The 22,243-nt window shown below is 43.9% G+C and overlaps 1 long non-coding RNA gene across 1 annotated transcript; it reads right to left on the bottom strand.

Moving 5' to 3' along the window:
* Positions 1 to 20,714: 20,714 nt before the first annotated feature.
* Positions 20,715 to 21,854, bottom strand: LOC311146656. Its single transcript, XR_014614702.1, has 3 exons — positions 21,797 to 21,854; positions 21,428 to 21,571; positions 20,715 to 20,905 (listed from the first exon to the last, which is right to left on the bottom strand). It is a non-coding gene; the product is annotated as an uncharacterized lncRNA (long non-coding RNA).
* Between the last annotated feature and the right edge of the window lie 389 nt (positions 21,855 to 22,243).

Raw genomic sequence — 22,243 nt, 5'->3', positions numbered from 1 at the left:
TATTATTATTATTATATTATTATTTGTGGCCTGCTGGAGGTCATTTTGCAGGGCTCTGGCAGTGCTCCTCCTGCTCCTCCTTGCACAAAGGCGGAGGTAGCGGTCCTGCTGCTGGGTTGTTGCCCTCCTACGGCCTCCTCCACGTCTCCTGATGTACTGGCCTGTCTCCTGGTAGCACCTCCATGCTCTGGACACTACGCTGACAGACACAGCAAACCTTCTTGCCACAGCTCGCATTGATGTGCCATCCTGGATGAGCTGCACTACCCGAGTCACTTGTGTGGGTTGTAGACTCCGTCTCATGCTACCACTAGTGAAAGCACCGCCAGCATTCAAAAGTGACCAAAACATCAGCCAGGAAGCATAGGAACTGAGAAGTGGTCTGTGGTCACCACCTGCAGAACCACTCCTTTATTGGGGGTGTCTTGCTAATTGCCTATAATTTCCACCTGTTGTCTATTCCATTTGCACAACAGCATGTGAAATGTATTGTCAATCAGTGTTACTTCCTAAGTGGACAGTTTGATTTCACAGAAGTGTGATTGACTTGGAGTTACATTGTGTTGTTTAAGTGTTCCCTTTATTTTTTTTGAGCAGTGTACATCCACAGGTACACCTCTCCAATTGACTCAAATTATGTCAATTAGCCTATCAGAAGCTTCTAAAGCCATGACATCATTTTCTGGAATTTTCCAAGCTGTTTAAAGGCACAGTCAACTTAATGTATGTAAACTTCTGACCCACTGGAATTGTGATACAGTGAATTATAAGTAAAATAATCTGTCCGTAAACAATTGTTTGGAAAAATTACTTGTGTCATGCACAAAGTAGATGTCCTAACCGACTTGCCAAAACTATAGTTTGTGAACAAGACATTTGTGGAGTGGTTGAAAAACGAGTTTTAATGACTCCAACCTAAGTCTATGTAAACTTCCGACTTCAACTGTACATACATACATATATACATACATATAAATACATATACATACATATATATACACACATCCTTTAAAAATATATATTTTCCTTTATTACTTTCTAACCCTACCACCCCTCCCCTAATTGGAGTAAACTCGTGAACAACAACGCTTAGGCCTCTACTTCCAGCTTATACATACTATATACATTTTATGGACACAGTCAATTTTACAATATTTCTATTTTGTGTGTTTTTACTCCTGAACTTCCTCTACCCTAGCCCCACTGTTTTTGATTATGAGGCATTAAGGATGATTGGTAACCTACAGTGGAATGTATAGTGCATTGTTGACAGTGTGCTAATTACTCAGTGTACGTGTACAACATTGTACGCCATTCATTTCCTATGCATCATCCCAAGTTAACTATAGGCACAAGGGCTGTAATTTATGTCCATTACTACAGCATCAAACAATGTGAAGGGCAGGGAGGTCAAGAGAGAGAGGATTAAACCACCGCATTGGTCCCTCTGTTGTCATAATTACCTCAGCAGGTTAAAGGAGAGAGCGAGAGGGGTGAGGGGGAGAGAGAGAGAGGGAGAGAGAGAGAGGGAGAGAGAGAGAGTGACAACCCTCACCTCCTCCTCCCCCTCTTCCCCCTCTTCCCCCCCCTTCTCCCCCTTCTCCTCCTCTTGCTGAGCTCATGTCTAATGGCTGGCGGTTACAGGTCCTGGCCCTCCTGGGCGTCCACTGCTCTGCCTGATTGTTTTCTCCTTTTGTTCAGTGATGCCTGGGATGACACGCCATCAACCGCCAACAGATTTACCACTCACCTCCGCTCAAAACACATACCCAAAGGGGGGAATGAGAGAGGGAGGAGGAGGGGTGGAGGAGGAGGATAACGGTAGACAGGAGAAACCAAATTAAAGAATAGCAGGATTTTCCCCTCGGCAACCCACTTTATATGCAAATACCATAGCCCTGACTCAGGGAGAGAGAGAGGAGAGAGAGAGGAGAGAGAGAGGAGAGAGAGAGGTATGGAGAGAGGGGGGCATGCTGATGTGTTAAGCGGGTGTTTTATCGCCTTGGGCCTTCTGTAGCTGTTGGGAACAAATTAAAACGACTGAAAAGAATATCCTCTCTCCTCCTGTTTGTTTGAATGGCGCCCGGGACGTGTGTGTGTGTGTGTGTGCGTGCATAGACACCGTCAACGAAAGAGGCTCCCACGACATCTCTCTTTCGCCTCTTCATCCGCCTGGATGCGCTTTTGTCTTTCTTGTTTTTGTTGTCATAAAAATCCACTTTCGAAATAATCCTCTGCAAGGAAATATAACAACAAAAAGTTGCTCCAAAAGAGAGGAGAGGAGAGTAGAGGAGAGGGTGTTGAGAATACCCCACGTTCTCCATGAATCTCTGTTACTGTATAGTTTTTTACAGGACGCAAACAAGTGTCCTAATAGCATAATATTTTATATAATCAAGCATAATGAAGTTGCATACGGGTTACTTGTATAGTTTCCCAGGAATTGCACCATATTAGCTGGAGGGGGGGGTTGGCTATATGGGAACTTAGTCATCAAGCATACATTACGCACTGCTCATCTGTACTTCTTTGTATCTTAGAACACAACTAATCAAATTCTGTCAATATTTCAAAAGGACTATAATGTGACTAGTGGAAGGGCTCCCGTGGTAATTGAATGCAGTTACAGTTGGAAAAAAAAGACGAGTCTATTAAGATACACCTCATTCTGTACGTTCATGTATTTTTCTGCCGTTGGCATGACATGACTGAGATTCAAATGTAAATGTCCTCAAACCATCCTCTTATTGCGAAACAAAGCTTATTATTATCCTCTGTGAATCAATTATGCACAAAGACTTTGGCAAATATACACAGTGGAGCATTAGCTTTGATGAGCTTGGCCACTTAGCAGCATTATTTACCACTGTAAATGTTTACCCTTTTCTGTTTACCCTCCAAAATACATGACTGGTTTTCTCTCTCTCTCCCTTTTTGTCTCTCTTTCTCTCTCTCTTCCCTCATTCTCTCTCTCTTCATCTGAAATGCTTTATTACCGGAGCATTACAAAGCCATTTGCCACAGTGTGTACATTTTCATTAAGCTGGTTGTTCTTCCCTTGTTAGAATGCATGGATGATTCTAATTTAAGTGAAGAGGCACTGAACCGCTACAAATCTTTAATTTCAGTTTTTTGATGATGCCGCCCCCCAACCCCCTCCCTCTGTTTCCCCCCATCACACGCTCAACTCCCTGAGGATAGAGTGAGGACAGAGAGAGAGAAAGAGAGAGAGAATAGAAGATCATTCAAAGCAAGACCCCACCGAAACCCTGCAATGTGCATGTAAACCCCAGCTACAGAGCATGAGGGTAAAAATGCTTACAGTTGTATATTTTTTTTTTAAAAAGAGGCAAGGTCAAAAAGTGGTTACCGTTCATGTGGAGTGAATAAAAATTCAAGGTAGCATTTAGCTCGGTATGGAAATGTAGATCTGATCTATTTTTAGTGGAGAATATATTATACTGTTTCGGCACATTGTCAGAACGTCACCCCTCCTGCCCCTCTCTATTGGCCTTTAAAAAAAGCTACACCTGTCAAAATGTGTGAAATTATCATTTTTTTAAGTCATATCCAGCACTGATATCACTTTTCTACACTGGAGATGTAAAAGAGTGTTTCAGGCATTTAAAAAATATATTTTTTAAAGGAGGGTCTGCTGGTCTGCAGTGAGATGGTCCCCAAACCAACCAATTTATTATAGTGGTCTGTGATGCTCTTTTCTCTGGTTCTCTTCTCCCAGCTATCTGCTCAGTCAAGAGGAACTAAGACCACTCCCATGAGTTTCCCTCAATCAACCAGATTTAGATGGCTTTTAAAATTACATGTCCAGCAAATTTATACACATATACACTAAATTCGTAGTCTTGCCTGGACCAATTACTAATTTCCTAGACATTGCAAGGTAACGTAGTAGTTTGCCATTTCTCATAGTGTGCTGCAGCCAAGTGTCTCAACTGCCAAAACACCTCTCCATTGTCAACAATCCAGAGGGAAGTTAGACCACTGGTATATCTATGGTAAGACACCACACCACTGTTGGAACAGAACAGACCAGATGGTTGTTCAGCAGTTTGGGAATATGCGATCATCAGAGCACATTCCAGCTATATGGAACAGGACACCAGTTTTTTTCAGGTTTGCTAAGGATTGGGCCAATGTAAAACCTCTGGCATCACCCATATCCATTTTATCAGTACTCATGGGGACTGTGTCATAATTCATTTAGCATAAAAAGGACAAGATGACACATTTCAACCTCATGTCTCAGTCAAAGCACATGCACTGTCTCTCTCTCTGCCCATTAGGGTTGGGGTCAATTCCATTTGAATTCCAGTCAATTCAGGAAGTGCACTGAAATTCAAACTCTAATTCCAATTCTCTCAATGCTTTTCAATGAGGAAAATGTGGAATTGGAATTAGGTTTACATTCTTAATTGACTGTAATTTAAATGGAATTGACCCCTACCCTGCTGCTCATGCTGTGTCTGTCCCCCACTTGACCCGGAGCAGTATTTTGGAATGGGCATCATAGCACGTTATGTCGAAATCATACAACTAGTGGACAGAAGCATATAGGAACTCTCACATCATGATCACTGGTGATAAGCTTGACAACCCAAAGCCTTGAACTCGAGACACAAGAGCCTCAGTAGAGCCATAATCTACACCTTGGGGTTTTTATTGCCCTCATCTCGTCCTGGTGCTGGCTCTTTAGGGGTTTCGCCCTCATAATCGCCCTCGTAAAGCGCTCGTCGGTCGTAGCGCCCGACAGCTGTTCCGCGGTCGCTTTTGTATCGGGATGAGTTCGTGTGGGAACTAAATGACGGGGTAGGAACCTGACTCTCACTTTAACGTCATATTGGCTCTTAAAAGGCGTTGAGGAAGATATAATGGAGATAGGAGGAGAGTTTGTCCTCTCTGTCTCAATGGAGGAGGAAGCTCTTATAGAAGTCCATTCAGCTAACCTCCGTCTCCATTGTTTCATCTCACACAAATACTGGGGATGTATAGAAGGCAGGGGCGCAACTTTGCATTTTTGTCCCCCCCAGTTTTATCATTGGAATGTGACACAAAACTGGCAACAGTGTGCTTTAGGACCAAGCGGACGCCTCCGAGAGGTCGGGTAGGCTGTTTGGAGTGTTTTTTCCGACTGGATAAAAATGTTTAAAATATATAAGAAGTTATGTCCCCCCCTACTTCTAAAACCAAAGTTGCGCCACTGACAAGAGTCTATGCTTATAGGCCTATACGATAACATGACTTTGTATTGGCGTTTTAGTCTGTCTTCTGTTACAACTGCAGTAGCTGTCTCAGATTTTGCATTGATTTTATTGTACTGTTCATACTGTCAAATATGTTTATTCCGGTCTCTCCCACAGTGTCTGACAGCAATTAAGTGCTGTATTCCCCAATCCTCCCACTATGCTTGGTCTTATTCCATTACAGCTCCAAATGATCAACATGTTTTGCTGCTAGATGCTCGATGGCCCCGGTCCAATGAAAACGGGGTGGTCCTACCCGTCGGGAGACGGTAATGTTACATTTAAACACAGATTAATCATACATAACACGCCAATTCATCATCACCATGACATCTGCAAAAACGTCCTGCTTAAGTCCCAATCCTTATCCATTCCCTCCGATCCGATTGAGCTTTTCAAATTTCCTAGAAAAGCAGAAAAATCCCTTGCATGAATATAGAATATGTATAGGGAAGTGGACATTCATATGTGAATAGCACCTGCGGCTGGGAGCGAGGAGTTAACCAAGCTTGACGAGGACCAGTGTGACCAGTGTGACCTGAGGTGTCAGTGGGCCAGGAAAAACATTTATCATGTGACATAGCCCAGTCGAAGCCGGCGCGGGCCCCGACTTAAGATGGATGCCTCTTCACCCTGCACTTATAAATCTCCAGGAAGGTTTGAAAATATAAAAATTAGAGCTGAATTATAACAAATAGCTTCTACATCCACTCGTCTGAAAGGGTGAGCTAGCTGTCCTATGCCTCTGTCGTGAGACCAGGGTGTTTGTGTGGATGCTATTTGCATTTTTTTTCACCTTTATTTACATTTGAGTAATTTAGCAGACGCTCTTATCCAGAGTGACTTACAGGAGCAATTAGGGTTAAATGCCTTGCTCAAGGGCACATCGACAGATTTTTCACCTAGTCGGCTCGGGGATTAGAACCAACGCTCTTAACCACTAAGCTACAGTGGGGAAAAAAAGTATTTAGTCAGCCACCAATTGTGCAAGTTCTCCCACTTAAAAAGATGAGAGAGGCCTGTACTTTTCATCATAGGTACACGTCCACTATGACAGACAATATGAGAATATTTTTCTCCAGAAAATCACATTGTAGGATTTTTAATGAATTTATTTGCAAATTATATGGTGTAAAATATGTATTTGGTCAATAACAAAAGTTTCTCAATACTTTGTTATATACCCTTTGTTGGCAATGACACAGGTCAAACGTTTTCTGTAAGTCTTCACAAGGTTTTCACACACTGTTGCTGGTATTTTGGCCCATTCCTCCATGCAGATCTCCTCTAGAGCAGTGATGTTTTGGGGCTGTCGCTGGGCAACACAGACTTTCAACTCCCTCCAAAGATTTTCTATGGGGTTGAGATCTGGAGACTGTCTAGGCCACTCCAGGACCTTGAAATGCTTCTTACGAAGCCACTCCTTCGTTGGCCGGGTGGTGTGTTTGGGATCATTGTCATGCTGAAAGACCCAGCCACGTTTCATCTTCAATGCCCTTGCTGATGGAAGGAGGTTTTCACTCAAAATCTCACGATACATGGCCCCATTCATTCTTTCCTTTACACGGATCAGTCGTCCTGGTCCCTTTGCAGAAAAACAGCCCCAAAGCATGATGTTTCCACCCCCATGCTTCACAGTAGGTATGGTGTTCTTTGGATGCAACTCAGCATTCTTTGTCCTCCAAACACGACGAGTTGAGTTTTTACCAAAAAGTTCTATTTTGGTTTCATCTGACCATATGACATTCTCCCAATCCTCTTCTGGATCATCCAAATGCACTCTAGCAAACTTCAGACGGGCCTGGACATGTACTGGCTTAAGCAGGGGGACACGTCTGGCACTGCAGGATTTGAGTCCCTGGCGCCGTAGTGTGTTACTGATGGTAGGCTTTGTTACTTTGGTCCCAGCTCTCTGCAGGTCATTCACTAGGTCCCCCCGTGTGGTTCTGGGATTTTTGCTCACCGTTCTTGTGATCATTTTGACCCCACGGGGTGAGATCTTGTGTGGAGCCCCAGATCGAGGGACATTATCAGTGGTCTTGTATGTCTTCCATTTCCTAATAATTGCTCCCACAGTTGATTTCTTCAAACCAAGCTGCTTACCTATTGCAGATTCAGTCTTCCCAGCCTGGTGCAGGTCTACAATTTTGTTTCTGGTGTCCTTTGACAGCTCTTTGGTCTTGGCCATAGTGGAGTTTGGAGTGTGACTGTTTGAGGTTGTGGACAGGTGTCTTTTATACTGATAACAAGTTCAAACAGGTGCCATTAATACAGGTAACGAGTGGAGGACAGAGCCTCTTGAAGAAGAAGTTACAGGTCTGTTAGAGCCAGAAATCTTGCTTGTTTGTAGGTGACCAAATACTTATTTTCCACCATAATTTGCAAATAAATTAATATAAAATCCTACAATGTGATTTTCTGGATTTTTTCTTCTCAATTTGTCTGTCATAGTTGATGTGTACCTATGATGAAAATTACAGGCCTCTCTCATCTTTTTAAGTGGGAGAACTTGCACAATTGGTGGCTGACTAAATACTTTTTTTCCCCACTGTACCTGCCGCTACCAGCTAAGTTAGTTGAGAACAAGTTCTCATTTACAACTGTGACCTGGCCAAGATAAAGCAAAGCAGTGCGATAAAAACAACAACAACACAGAGTTACATATGGAATAAACAAAACGTACAGTCAATAACACAACAGAAAATCTATTTACAGTGTGTGCAAATGTAGTAAGTTATGGAGGTAAGGCAATAAATAGGCCATAGTGCAAAATAATTACAATTTAGTATTAACACTGGAGTGATAGATGTGCAGAAGATGATGTGCAAATAGAGATACTGGGGTGCAAATGAGCAAAATAAATAACAATGTAAATAACAATATGGGGATGAGGTAGTTGGGTGGGCTAATTACAGATGGGCTGTGTACAGGTGCAGTGATCGGTAAGCTTTTCTGACAACTGATGCTTAAAGTTAGTGAGGGAGATAAGTGTCTCCAGCTTCAGAGATTTATGCAGTACCTTCCAGTCATTTGCAGCAGAGAACTGCAAGGAATGGCAGCCAAAGGAGGTGTTGGCTTTGGGGATGACCAGTGAGATATACCTGCTGGAACGCATACTATGGGTGGGTGTTGCTATGGTGACCAATGATCTAAGATAAGGCGGGGATTTGCCAAGAAGTGATTTATAGATGAACTAGAGCCAGTGGGTTTGGCGACAAATATTTAGTGAAGGCCAGCCAACGAGAGCGTACAGGTCACAATGGTGGGTAGTATATGGGGCTTTGCTGACAAAACGGATGGCACTGTGATAGACTACATCCAATTTGCTGAGTAGAGTGTTGGAAGCTATTTTGTAAATGACATCGCCGAAGTCAAGGATCGGTAGGATAGTCCGTTTTAAGAGGGCATGTTTAGCAGCAAGAGTGAAGGAGGCTTTGTTGCGAAATAGGAAGCCAATTCTAGATTTAACTTTGGATTGGAGATGCTTAATGTGAGTCTGGAAGGAGAGTTTACGGTCTAACCAGACACCTAGGTATTTGTAGTTGTCCACATATTCTAAGTCAGACCCGCCGAGAGTAGTGATTCTAGTCGGGCGGGCGGGTGCAAGCAGCGTTCGATTGAAGAGCATGCATTTAGTTTTACTAGCATTTAAGAGCAGTTGGAGGCCACGGAAGGAGTGTTATATGGCATTGAAGCTCGTTTGGAGGTTTGTTAACACAGTGTCCAGTGAAGGGCCAGATGTATACAAAATGGTGTCGTCTGCATAGAGGTGGATCTGAGAGTCACCAGCAGCAAGAGCGACATCATTGATATACACAGAGAATAGAGTCAGCCCGAGAATTGAACCCTGTGGCACCCCCATAGAGACTGCCAGAGATCCAGACAACAGGCCCTCCGATTTGACACATTGAGCTCTATCTGAGAAGTAGTTGGTGAACCAGGCGAGGCAGTCATTTGAGAAAACAAGGCTATTTAGTCTGCCAATAACAATGCGGTGATTGCCAGTGTCAAAAGCCTTGGCCAGGTCAATGAAGACGGCAGCACAGTACTGTCTTTTATTGATCGCGGTTATTATATCGTTTAGGACCTTGAGCGTGGCTGAGGTACACACATGACCAGCTCGGAAACCAGATTGCATAGCGGAGAAGGTACGGTGGGATTCGAAATGGTCGGTGATCTGTTTGTTAAATTGACTTTCAAATACTTTCGAAAGGCAGGGCAGGATGGGTATAGGGCTATAACAGTTTGGATCTAGACTGTCACCCCCTTTGAAGAGGGGGATGACTGCGGCAGCTTTCCAATCTCTGGGGAAGTCAGACGATACGAAAGAGAGGTTGAACAGGCTACTAATAGGGGTTGCGACAATTTCGGCGGCTAATTTAAAAAAGAAAGGGTCCAGATTGTCTAGCCCAGCTGATTTGTAGGGGTCCAGATTTAGCAGCTCTTTCAGGACATCAGCTATCTGAATTTGGGTGAAGGAGAAGCGGGGGGGGGGCATGGGCAAGTTGCAGTGGAGGGTGCAGAGCTGGTGGCCGGGGTAGGGGTAGCCAGGTGGAAAGCATGGCCAGCCGTAGCAAAATGCTTATTGAAATTCTTGATTATCATAGATTTATTGGTGGTGACAGTGTTTCCTAGCCTCAGTGCAGTGGGTAGCTGGGAGGAGGTGCTCTTATTCTCCATGGACTTTACAGTGTCCCAAAACTTTTTGGAGTTAGTGCTACAGGATGTAAATTTCTGTTTGAAAAAGCTAGACTTTGCTTTCCTAACTGATTGTGTATATTGGTTCCTGACTTGCATATCGCGGGGGCTGTTCGATGCTAATGCAGTACGCCACAGGATGTTTTTGTGCTGGTCAAGGGCAGTCAAGTGTGGGGTGAACCAGGGGCTATATCTGTTCTTAGTTCAGAATTTTTTGAATGGGGCATGCTTATTTAAGATGGAGAGGAAAGCACTTTGAAGAACATCCAGGAATGAGGTCAATATCCATCCAGGATACCCGGGCCAGGTCAATTAGAAATGCCTGCTCGCTGAAGTGTTTTAGGGAGAGTTTGACAGTGATGAGGGGTGGTCGTTTGACCGCGGACCCATTACGGACGCAGGCAATGAGGCAGTGATCACTGAGATCCTGGTTGAAGACAGCAGAGGTGTATTTAGAGGGTAAATTAGTCAGGATGATATCCATGAGGGTGCCCATGTTTACAGATTTAGGGTTGTACCTGGTAGGTTCCTTGATAGTTTGTGTGAGATTGAGGGCATCTAGTGTAGATTGTAGGATGGCCGGGGTGTTAAGCATATCTCAGTTTGGGTCACCAAGCAGTACGAACTCTGAGGATAGATGGGGGGCAAGCAATTCACATATGGTGTCCAGGGCACAGCTGGAGCTGAGGGGGGTCTGTAGCAAGCGGCAACAGTGAGAGACTTATTTCTGGAAAGGTGGATTTTTAGAAGTAGAAGCTCAAACTGTTTGGCACAGACCTGGATAGTATGATAGAGCTCTGCAGGCTATCTCTACAGTAGATTGCAACTCTGCCCCCTTTGGCAGTTCTATCTAGACGGAAAATGTTGTAGTTATTGATGGACATTTCTGAGGTTTTGGTGGCCTTCCTAAGCCAAGATTCAGACACTGCTAGAACATCAGGGTTGGCAGAGTGTGCTAACGCAGTGAATAACTCAAACTTGGGGAGCTACAGGGCCTGGGTTAACCTCTACATCACAAGAGGAACAGAGGAGGAATAGAATAAGGATACCGCTAAAGACTTTAAGAACTGGTCTTCTAGTGCGTTGGATACAGAGAATAAAAAGGGGCAGATTTCCGGGCGTTGTAGAATAGATTCAGGGCATTATGTACAGACAAGGATATGGAAGGATTTGAGTACAGTGGAGGTACACCTAAGAATTGGGTAACTATGAAAGAGATAGCATCACTGGAGGTCCGCGTGTATGGGGGGTGGGACAAAGGAGCTCTCTGAGGCTGGTTGAGCGGGACTAGGGGCTCTACAGTGAAATCGTATAATAAGAAATAACCGAAACAGCAATAGGTTAGGCATATTGACATGAGAGAGAGGCATAACGCAATCACAGGTGTTATTCGAGAGGGCTAAGACAACAACTGGTAATGGCGACGAAAGTTTGGGCTGAGGCTAAACAGATAAACAGGATGGGGTACCGTGTAAAGGAACAGTCCAGCAGGCATTAGCTGTGTAGCTGATTGATCATAAGGTCCAGTGAACAGCAATAAGTAAGTCCGGGAGCAGTTCGTAGGCTGCTACAGCACAGGCGAGCAGGAGGCATGGCTGTTGATTGCACGTGCTAGCGGGCCGGGGCTAGCAGATGGATCTTCGTGGTCATCGCATCGGGAAGCCTGTTGAAACCACAGACGATTACGTCGGCAGACCAGTCGTGATGGATCGGCGGGGCTCCGTGTCGACACTGGGAGGTCCCGTCCGGTTGACAGAGAGGTAGATAGCCGGGAGATGGGCCTGGCTCGATGCTAGCTCAAGGCTAACTGTTACGTCGGGACAGTGGTGATTAGCCAACAACAGCCATTCGGTTGCAGCTAGCTAGTTGCGATGGTCCGGTGTTAATGTCCAGTGATTCAGTGATTCCGGCAGAAAATCCGATATGCTCTGGGTCGATAGCACGCTGTGCAGACTGGCCGATAATTGTCCAGGCTAGAGCTGGCTGGTAGGTAGTGCAGGCCACGGACAGTGGTGAAGACTGCTAACGGTGGCTAATAGCAAGTAGCTAGTTAGCTGGCTAGCTGGCTAGTTTCAGCCGTAGGTTCTTGATAAAAATAAAGAAATAATAGAATCCGTTCCACATTGGGTGAGGCGTGTTGCAGGAAAGTATATTTAGTTAAAGGATGGAAAGTGAGATAGAGAAATATATATGAAAAAAATACAAAAAACTAAAAAAACAGGCTATACAGGACCGCACTACTACGCTATATATGTGTTTACAGGGCCGGCTCTAGGTATAAGGGGGCCCCCGACCCAATTATTATTTGTATTATTATTTGTATTATTATTATTTACTTTTTAGGAACTCAGTCAGGGTCTCAACTTACTATTGAGAGTAAGAATAGTAGAATACACCAGGTGCAATTTCGAAATTTGGTTGTGCATCAGAATTTTTTCTCTTGTCATGTCAGTCACTCAATTAGCTGAAAATGTGCCATGTACATTTTTAATTGGTAGTTAGTCTAGCCAGCTATCTAAACTTGTAGTAATCATGGCCGAATACCCTGACCTCCCTGGGGCCCCCATTGATTTTGTTAGTCATTTTCACTCAGATCTTATATTATCCCTTTAACTCTCTCTCTCTCTCTCTCTCTCTCTCTCTCTCGAAGTTAAGACAGTCCTGGAGTGCATGTGGCATGACATTTACTGTTATTTTCAACTCAAGGCACAACCTCACATGAACCCTGGTGTGTGTGTTTTTGGTTTTACTATCCTTGTGGGGACCAGAAGTCATTTGTGTGCGTGTGCATGCATCTGGACTCTGACCTTGGGCAACCTGTGGACATACCTAGCACTACGTGACGTAGGTTTGGTCAGGTGTTTGCACTTTACTGGTGTTAAGGGTGAAGTGTAGATGCAAACGTAAGGAATTGAGACAGACATTTCTGTGACATTCTGAGACACTTTCAAAGTCTCCTTCTAAGAGTTCAGTAATGTTAAAGTCATGGCTCTTAACGTCAACTAAACTACCTGATAGATACAGTATATCACAGTTGCACCTATAAGCTTTGACATTACCTACTCGCTTCTTTCACAAGTTTATTTCGCAATGTGAAAATGTCAAGCCAAATGACTGTACTGCCATTGACTCATAAAACAACCTTTACACCCTCTAGTGTTGGAGCATGTTACTACAGCACTGGATCACTTCATTAGTTCTCAAGCCCTGCATGATATTAAAGCTTCTTCTTCTTTTTCTTCTTCTTCTCATTATAAAAGGCTATACTTTCTGATGATAGTAGAACACCTGAAAAGCCCCCTTATCAGTAGAACAGTGGAAACTGAGCTCTTTATTATATCTGGAAATTGAGCTCTTAATTATATCTAGTGATGTTAGTGGTTCTCTGCCTTTCTCATACGTTTGTATTTCTCGCTCACCCATATAGACAATTGTCGTTTGGTTTTAGTCCCAGCACATATGCAGAGATCTGAAGCTTAGCCACTCTTTTGCATGTGATAGATCATTAGGGCTTTTCACATGGTTTTGTTATAACCACAGCTGCAGCCATCAAATCAAATGTTATTTGTCACATGCTTCGTAAACAACAGGTGTGGACTAACAGTGAAATGCTTACTTACGGGTCCAACAATGCAGAGTTTAGGCATTCTTTCTATTCTGGTTAGAGACCGTTTGCGCTGTTCCGTGAAGGGAGTAGTACACAGCGTTGTACGAGATCTTCAGTTTCTTGGCAATTTCTCGCATGGAATAGCCTTCATTTCTCAGAACAAGAATAGACTGAAGAGTTTCAGAAGAAAGTTATTTGTTTCTGGCCATTTTGAGCCTGTATTCGAACCCACAATTGCTGATGCTCCAGATACTCAACTAGTCTCAAGAAGACCCGTTTTATTGCTTCTAACATAATTGCAAAAGTGTTTTCTAATGATCAATTAGCCTTTTAAAATGATAAACTTGGATTAGCAAACACAACGTCCCATTGGAACACAGGACTGATGGTTGCTGATAATGGGCCTCTGTACGTCTATGTAGATATTCCATTAAAAAACAGTTGTTTCCAGCTACAATAGCCATTTACAACATGAACAATGTCTGGACTGTATTTCTGATCAATTTGATGTTATTTTAATGGACAAAAAAATTGCTTTTCTTTCAAAAACCAGGACATTTCTAAGTGACCCCAAACATTTGAACGGTAGTGTACAAGCAGACAAAAATAGCACATGACTGGAGTTGGCTGGCTAGTTAGCCTGGCTCCTACTAACTTGTTATGTGCCACGCCTTGCATTTGTAACTTGTTAGCAAACAAGCCATAAGACTCCTGAACAGCTGCTGCTACTCACTGTTTATTATCTATTCATAGTCACTTTACCTCTATCCACATGTACAGTTGAAGTCGGAAGTTTACATACACTTAGGTTGGAGTCATTAAAACTAATTTTTCAACCACTCAACAAGTTTCTTGTTAACAAACTATAGTTTTGGCAAGTAGGTTAGGACATCTACTTTGTGCATGACAAATAATTTTTCCAACAATTGTTTACAGACAGATTATTTCACTTATAATTCACTGTATCACAATTCCAGTGGGTCAGAAGTTTACATACACTGACTGTGCCTTTAAACAGCTTGGAAAGTTCCAGAAAATGATGTCATGGCTTTAGAACCTTCTGATAGGCTAATTGACATCATTTGAGTCAATTGGAGGTGTACCTGTGAATGTATTTCAAGGCCTACCTTCAAACTCAGTGCCTCTTTGCTTGACATCATGGGAAAATCAAAAATAATCAGCCAAGACCTGAGAAAAAAAATTGCAAATCAATCCCAGAACAACAGCAAAGGACCTTGTGAAGATGCTGGAGGAAACAGGTACAAAAGAGCTATATCCACAGTAAAACAAGTCCTATATCGACATAACCTGAAAGGCCGCTCAGCAAGGAAGAAGCCACTGCTCCAAAACCGCCATAAAAAGCTAGACTACGGTTTGCAACTGCACATGGGGACAAAGATCGTACTTTTTGGAGAAATGTCCTCTGGTCTGATGAAACAAAAATAGAACTGTTTGGCCATAATGACCATCGTTATGTTTGGAGGAAAAAGGGGGATGCTTGCAAGCCAAAGAACACCATTCCAACCGTAAAGCACGGGGGTGGCTGCATCATGCTGTGGGGGTGCTTTGCTGCAGGAGGGACTGGTGCACTTCACAAAGTAGATGGCATCATGAGGAAGGATAATGATGTGGATATATTGAAGCAACAACTCAAGACATCAATCAGGAAGTTAAAGCTTGGTCGCAAATGGGTCTTCCAAATGGACAATGACCCCAAGCATACTTCCAAAGTTGTGGCAAAATGGCTTAAGGACAACAAAGTCAAGGTATTGGAGTGGCCATCACAATGCCCTGACCTCAATCCTATAGAAATGTGTTGGCAGAACTGAAAAAGCGTGTGCGAGCAAGGAGGCCTACAAACCTGATTCAGTTAAACCAGCTCTGTCAGGAGGAATGGGCCAAAATTCACCCAACTTATTGTGGGAAGCTTGTGGAAGACTACCCGAAATGTTTGAACCAAGTTAAACAATTTAAAGGCAGTGCTACCAAATACTAATTCACCCACTGGGAATGTGATGAAATAACTAAAAGGTGAAATAAATAATTCTCTCTACTATTATTCTGACATATCACAATCTTAAAATAAAGTGGTGATCCTAACTGACCTAAGACAGGGAATTTTTACTAGGATTAAATGTCAGGAATTTAGTTTAAATGTATTTGGCTAAGGTGTATGTAAACTTCAGACTTCAACTGTACATATTACCTCAATTACCTCGACTAACCTGGTGGTTAGTTGGTGGACTCCCGAGTGGCTTAGCGGTCTAAGGCACTGCATCTCAGTGCTTGAGGCGTCACTACAGACCCCCTGGTTCGATTCCAGGCTTTATCACAACCGGCCGTGATTGGGAGTCCCATAGGGCGGCACACAATTGGCCCAGCGTCGTCCGGGTTTGGCCAGTGTAGGCCGTCATTTTAAATAAGAATTTGTTCTTAACTGACTTGCCTAGTTAAATAAGTAAAAAATAACCTGTGCCCCCTCACATTGACTCGGTACCGTTACCCCCTGTATATAGCCTCACTACTGTTATTTTACTGCTGCTCTTTAATCATTTTTAATTTGTCTATTTTTGTACTTTTTTTCTTAAAACTGCATTGTTGGTTAAGGGATTGTAAGTAAGCATTTCACTGTAAGGTCTACACCCGTTGTATTCAGCGCATGTGACAAATCAAATTTGATTTGATTTGATTAGCAACTGTAAATATTTGTACTAGCTAGCTATGTGACATAATTGGGTTGACATTGGTTATGATTATGACCATGAATGCATTTCAATCTCACAAAATTATAGGCATGAGGCAAGATAAGATTCCAAACAGATGTAAATAACAAGTATTGCATATCCAGCAAGCTAGCTAGCTAAGTTTACTAGCAAACAGTGAGGAGAAACAATAATACAACCATTTACTGTTGTAAATCTCTAAAACTGAAGCTGGTTTTACTATAAAATATTTGCCTAAGCATGCCTGATAAACATGGCTGTAACATGGCTGCTCTTGTCCTTCTAGACCTGTCTGCTGCCTTTGATACTGTGAACCATCAGATCCTCCTCTCCACCCTCTCCGAGCTGGGCATCTCCGGCGCGGCTCACTCCTGGATTGCGTCCTACCTGACCGGTCGCTCCTACCAAGTGGCGTGGCGAGAAGCTGTCTCCGCACCACGTGCTCTCACCACTGGTGTCCCCCAGGGCTCAGTTCTAGGCCCTCTCCTTTTCTCCCTATACACCAAGTCACTTGGCTCTGTCATATCCTCACACGGCCTCTCCTATCATTGCTACGCTGACGATACACAACTAATCTTCTCCTTTCCCCCTTCTGATAACCAGGTGGCGAATCGCATCTCTGCATGTCTGGCAGACATATCAGTATGGATGACGGATCACCACCTCAAGCTGAACCCTGGCAAGACGGAGCTGCTCTTCCTCCCGGGGAAGGACTGCCCGTTCCATGATCTCGCCATCACGGTTGACAACTCCGTTGTGTCCTCCTCCCAGAGTGCGAAGAGCCTTGGCGTGACCCTGGACAACACCCTGTCGTTCTCCGCTAACATCAAGGCGGTGACCCGCTCCTGCAGGTTCATGCTCTACAACATTCGGAGAGTACGACCCTGCCTCACACAGGAAGCGGCACAGGTCCTAATCCAGGCACTTGTCATCTCCCGTCTGGATTACTGCAACTCGCTGTTGGCTGGCCTCCCTGCATGTGCCATTAAACCCCTACAACTCATCCAGAATGCCGCAGCCCGTCTGGTGTTCAACCTTCCCAAGTTCTCTCACGTCACCCCCCTCCTCCGCACACTCCACTGGCTTCCAGTTGAAGCTCGCATCCGTTACAAGACCATGGTGCTTGCCTTTGGAGCAGCGAGGGGAACGGCACCTCTGTACCTTCGGGCTCTGATCAGTCCCTACACCCAAACGAGGGCATTGCGTTCATCCACCTCTGGCCTGCTGGCTCCCCTTCCTCTGCGGAAGCATAGTTCCCGCTCAGCCCAGTCAAAACTGTTCGCTGCTCTGGCACCCCAATGGTGGAACAAGCTCCCTCACGACGCCAGGACAGCGGAGTCACTCACCACCTTCCGGAGACATTTGAAACCCCACCTCTTTAAGGAATACCTGGGATAGGATAAAGCAATCCTTCTACCCCCCCCCCCCACACACACAGCGGAGTCGCTCACCACCTTCCGGAGACATTTGAAACCCCACCTCTTTAAGGAATACCTGGGATAGGATAAAGTAATCCTTCTACCCCCCCCCCCCACACACACAGCGGAGTCGCTCACCACCTTCCGGAGACATTTGAAACCCCACCTCTTTAAGGAATACCTGGGATAGGATAAAGTAATCCTTCTACCCCCCCCCCCCCCCCCACAGCGGAGTCACTCACCACCTTCCGGAGACATTTGAAACCCCACCTCTTTAAGGAATACCTGGGATAGGATAAAGTAATCCTTCTACCCCCCCCCACCCCCCCACACAGCGGAGTCGCTCACCACCTTCCGGAGACATTTGAAACCCCACCTCTTTAAGGAATACCTGGGATAGGATAAAGTAATCCTTCTACCCCCCCCCCCCCTGGACTAGAGCGTCTGCTAAATGACGTAAATGTGCCCTTGAGCAAGGCACTTAACCCTAATTGCTCCTGTAAGTCGCTCTGGATAAGAGCGTCTGCTAAATGACTTAAATGTAAATGTAAATGTAGGTAGATACCGTCTGCCTACATACCTAGGCTCATTTGTACAGTCTGGTCACTGTGCAAAGGTTGAGGGTTATGCCATATTTCTTTCTATTAGGCTACATATTATTGTAAATGTAATATCTGTGCCTGTGCACATGTTGATGTTATGCTGGCACTGTTCAAATGTTGTTCAAACTGTACAATACAGTATAATTGTTTTTGGTTTTTGTCTTACAGACAATACTGTGTGGTGCCTGGGCTTTTTCCTGGAGTGGATTTTAGATACAGAAACAGAGTTCCTTTGCCAGGGATGTAGCTCAGTTGGGAGAGCATGGCGTTTGCAACGCCAGGGTTGTGGGTTTGATTCCCACGGGGGGCCAGTATGAAAAAATAAAAAATAATGTATGCACTCACTAACTGTAAATCGCTCTGGATAAGAGCGTCTGCTAAATGACTAAAATGCAAATGTAAAATGTATGTATGTCATTGTAGCAGAACAGTGTCCTGTGAACTGTATCCCTCTCGAGGGATTAGACATTGCCGGATTTCAAGCAGGTGACTCATGAGGAGCTGATTGGCGGTTTGATCATGACAACACTCCTCCCACAGCTTTACAAGTATTCCCTGAAATTGACTACACTGATCTTACTGTATGTTTCTTTGGAATGGCAATTTCATCATGACCGCCTCTGCTGATCATCAGTTATCTTAGCTACAGATTGTCACACCAGTTGATATGATTTAACCAAAGATTTTTGGTATCCATTACTGGGAGTTAAAGGATAGGTACTGTTTGGTGTAGCACAGAGAATTTCAGACCAAACTTGCCGTCTTCGTCCTCGATTTGGGATAACAGGAGTCTCATAAAATGTCTGTGTCCAGTTGCAGGGGGGTCAGTTTGAATTTAGAAAATGCTCCACTTTAAAAATAAATAATATTTTGCTCCATCAAGTAATCCAACAATATGTGTGCTGCCATCGTGTCTATTTCAAGTCTTCTCACTCATTGGTCGAAACAGGTCTCTGTCATCATGACATGCAGCACTTTAGGGTGGACACCCACCTATCTCGATCAATGAGAGAAGACTTGAAATAGACAAGATGTCTGCAAAAATCTTTGCGTAAATTCCGTTATCTGGTGTAGCAATCTACACCTGAGACACACTCGGACACACTGAACTGTACTACTGTCACGGACGTTGAAGGATGGGTCAGACCAAGGCGCAGCGTGAAATGCATACATGTTTATTTAACAAAATAAACACACGAACAAAACAACGTAACGTGAAGTCCTCAGGCTAAACACAATACAAGCCTATACACGGAACAAGATCCCACCACTAATGATTGCCAACAGGCTACTTAAGTATGATCCCCAATCAGAGACAACGAGCGACAGCTGCCTCTGATTGGGAATCACACCTGGCCAAACATAGAAACACAATACCTAGAATGTAAACATAGAAATACTAACAGATCTCCACACCCTGACTCAACCTACAAGAGTTCCGTAAGTCAGGGCGTGACAACTACATTTACATTTAGCAGACGCTCTTATCCAGAGCAACTTACAGTTAGTGAGTGCATACATTATTTTTTAATACTGGCCCCCCGTAGGAATCGAACCCACAACCCTGGCGTTGCAAATGCCATGCTCTACCAACTGAGCTACATCCCTGCCGGCCATTCCCTCCCCTACCCTGGACCAATTGTGCGCCGCCCCATGGGTCTCCCGGTCTCAGCCGGCTACGACAGAGCCTGGATTCGAACCAGGATCTCTAGTGGCACAGCTAGCACTGCGATGCAGTGCCTTAGACCACTGCGCCACTCTGGAGAACTACACTGTTCATAGTTTTTTGTATGTTACTTTTACCATATAACATTGTTGTTGAATACCCAGTTCTCTTGAGTTAGCATTAAATAGTGTCCACTCTCCTGTATTTTAGATTTTAACAAATAAACAAGCATTCTTTGGTAATCTGAATGTCTATCATCTGTTTGATGCTACAGAGCCTTGTACAACTTATATAAATAGGCTGTACAGGGCTCTATAGCATCAAAAAAAGGGCAGAACAATTTCAAAGATCGATAGAAAATATCCATATTTATTTCATGGTAGTTCTACATCAGGGCTCTCCAACCCTGGAGCGCTACCGTCCTGTCGGTTTTTACTCCAACCCTAATCTAGCACACCTGATTCTAATAATTAGCTGGTTGATAAACTGAACCAGGTTAGTTACAACTGGGGTTGGTGCAAAAAATGCTCTCCAGGAACAGGGCTGGAGACCCCAGTTCTACATGGTCTTATGCTGAGCCACACTGGCTGCATTTACACAGGCAGCCCAATTCTGGTCTTTCGTCCACTAATTGGTCTTAATCACATCAGATTTTTCCCAGAACTGATCTGATTGGTCAAAAGACCAATAAGTGAGAAAAATATCAGAATTGGGCTGCCTGTGTAAACGCAGCCATAGTCCTTTATCCGGCTTCGGTACACTGGCAATGGTGGGCTGGGGAAGCTGAGACTCTTTGTGCTTATGGCGATGGGCTTGTCCTGTCTGCGGTGAACGGCCAGCTGGATAAGACTCTGCCGAAAGTGGTGTAGGGCTTCTTAACCACCAACTGTTTGGTCCTCTTGCAGAATATTTGCTGGTACTGCATGTCTCCTGGAAAGACATGGTTGTGGTTTTAGGATTTTACACTTTTTGTGGAAGGTTACGTAGCGCAACACGCCTTTGTCGGTAAAGGTATCAAACGAATGGGACCGGCTAACATATTGTTTAGGGACAATGAGGGGACATTGGGAGCTGCTTTTGAGAGGAAAGATCAGTCAACAAAGTGAATGAGATGGGGGCTAAAGAAGCTTTGAAAAATCTTAGGAAGGCAGTTCTTACACAGTATGAATTGTTGTGTATGGGAGATTGAGGAGAAATGGCACCTCAATCACTCTCATACACAACAATACATTTACTGTTTAAGCAAAAGCCTGCACAACCAAAACCCCCTTCCTCATCTCAAAGTACTGTCTGTAAACCTCCCCCAGCCCATTGACTTTGACAGATAATTCTTGTCAATAGTAGCCCTTTGCAGGGGAATTTTGTAAACATGTCTTTGTATTGTGTTTTGAGCATCTGAAGAGAGAAGAATTAGGTGGTTGTGTCATTACTGTTGTAGACTTGATTTCATACATTTCAGTGTCCCTTGCTGGTTTCTGTTCCACAATCTTGTTGTGCTCCATAACCGCAAGGTGTATCTGCTCCCTCATGCTTTTGTACCCAAAATGCCACCACTTTAGGGTATTTTCAGGGCACTGTGGAATGACTTCAGATAACCTGAGTTTTACAAAAAGAAAAGGTAATAAGAGAAGAGGGGTAGACTAAATTGATTACATGGTCTGGAAGGTACTCTGTGGTCCTCAGGCTAACTCTAACCACCTGTAACCCCATAACACAAACACAAACCATACAAACACTACCCAATTCATGTTTATACTATGCTTACTGTAAATTTAGCCATTTTAGCCGTCAGCTTGTAAATATTTTGGCCAACTTACTCACCTTGTGCATAGCTAGGGGTTGGAAGCACATGTTGGTGGAATCAGATTCTGTACCATCTACAACAAAATACACAACAATACACAATTTAACCACAGCATTATTTGTATTGATCTCTATTAGACTGGCTAGCTAAGCATATCTTACATGGACATTTCAATATTGTCAGCTTGCTGTTAGATAATTAGCATCACTAAATTGGCAGCAAGATTGCTAGCCAGCTGAGACTGGCTGAGAACCAACTAACCAACCATAGACAGTTTATACAAATTCATCATTGCTTCCAACACACAAACAGAGAGTGAGTTAGCTATATCGACAATTCTATTTTTGTGTTTTCCAGACAAGGGTGGAATAGATGGCTACCAAATTGAGATACTCTTTATTTGGTAACATTAGCTAGCTTACGTTAGCAAATGTCAGTCAAAGATAGAACAAACAAACAAGAAT

The sequence above is a fragment of the Coregonus lavaretus genome (assembly GCF_964263955.1).
Source record: "Coregonus lavaretus genome assembly, chromosome: 19".
Lineage (NCBI taxonomy): Eukaryota > Metazoa > Chordata > Actinopteri > Salmoniformes > Salmonidae > Coregonus > Coregonus lavaretus.
Note: the sequence above shows the minus strand (reverse complement) of the source record. Positions and strands in the feature narration are given on the sequence as shown.